The sequence below is a fragment of the Echinops telfairi genome, unplaced genomic scaffold (assembly GCF_000313985.2).
Source record: "Echinops telfairi isolate 266 unplaced genomic scaffold, ASM31398v2 ScPeMD7_9;HRSCAF=40, whole genome shotgun sequence".
Taxonomy (NCBI): domain Eukaryota; kingdom Metazoa; phylum Chordata; class Mammalia; order Afrosoricida; family Tenrecidae; genus Echinops; species Echinops telfairi.
This window is the reverse complement of record NW_022103906.1, coordinates 57,164,357-57,165,772: the sequence shown is the minus strand read 5'-3', so window position 1 is coordinate 57,165,772 and position 1,416 is coordinate 57,164,357.

Here is a 1,416-nt window from a genome sequence, read left to right as displayed (position 1 = left end):
AAAAAAAAAAAAGATTTACAGCCTCAGAAACCCAAATGGAGGAAGTTCTTCTTTGTGTTATAGGCTCACTATGAGTTGGAATCAATTCAGTGGCAGTGAGTTTACAGTAGGATTTGCAGCTCTAGGTGACGAGTGTATTCATTGTAAACTTAGTGCTGAGAGTTCTGAGTTAATGTGGAGAAGTCATCCTATCTTCAGGCATCACATTATGCGAAGCTCATGCCATATGGTGAGGCCACACACGGAGGCACTCCTTTTGATAGTTCCAGACAGCCACCAGCTATGTGAGCACCTGCTAGTCTCTAGCTCTTCGATCAACCTCAGCCTCCAGGTCCTCTCAGATTAGGCTCTCCAGACATTGTGGAAATGAGAACAGTCCCACTGTGCCCTTCCTAAATCTGTGGGAATAATAAAATGTTGGTTTTCTTCAAGTTGCTGAATTTTAGAGTAGTATATTATAGAGCAACAGTAACAGGTACAGGATAAAAATCACCCAACGAGACGGGGCTTGGAAGGGGAGAAGATAACAAACAATTAAACTGGAAGGACCAGCATTATTTAAAGGGCAAGAAAATAAGGATTGTGAGAAGACCACTTTCTTCTTACAAAATGTTTTAAAGGAAACCATGAAAGTGGTAACGGAAGAGTAGGAAGAAAAACCCAAGAAGAGATTGTAAATATCAGCATGAGAGGCAAAGGTCAAGTTGTCCTGGTAAATACCCACTGGATTTTTAATTGGGAAGTGATGGGTGACTTTGGGACGGTGGTAATGAATCATGAGGACAGATGGAGATTGCCATGGTTTGAAGAGGGATTGTAGGAGAGGGGAGTTTAGACTATGGAGGAATTTGATAATACAAGGGAAAGGATGGTCTAAGGAGGGCAATGGTGGTGGTGGGGGCGGGATGAAGACCAAGAGAAAGGACTCTCTCCTCTTAAATGGGAGAGGTTTGGTGATTTTTGCTTAAATCAGAGGAAAAGAAGATGCTGAGGAACAGAAGAGGGATATGGAGGAAGCAAGGTCAGGGATTGACTTGACGACAGATCTGTGTTTTCTCAACTAGTAATCTCTCTCTCTCTCATTTCTAACAGTTTTATTGACACTTCATCCACATATCACACAAGTCAATAGTTCGATCCTATCAAGAAGAGTTTTACCATCATTACACAAACAATTTTAGAGCATGTTCTTCTTCCTTGTACTCATTGTTATTTGTGTAATGATTCGTTTTAGCTAGCATTTCCATTTATTTCAGGGTCCTAACATCCTTTACAATGGCAACACAGAACTCACAGACAAGATTCATGATTAAAGGTTGGTTGGTTTTTTAAAAATCATTTTATTAGGGGCTCATACAACTCTTATCACAATCCATATATACATCAATTGTGTAAAGCACATTTATACATTCATTG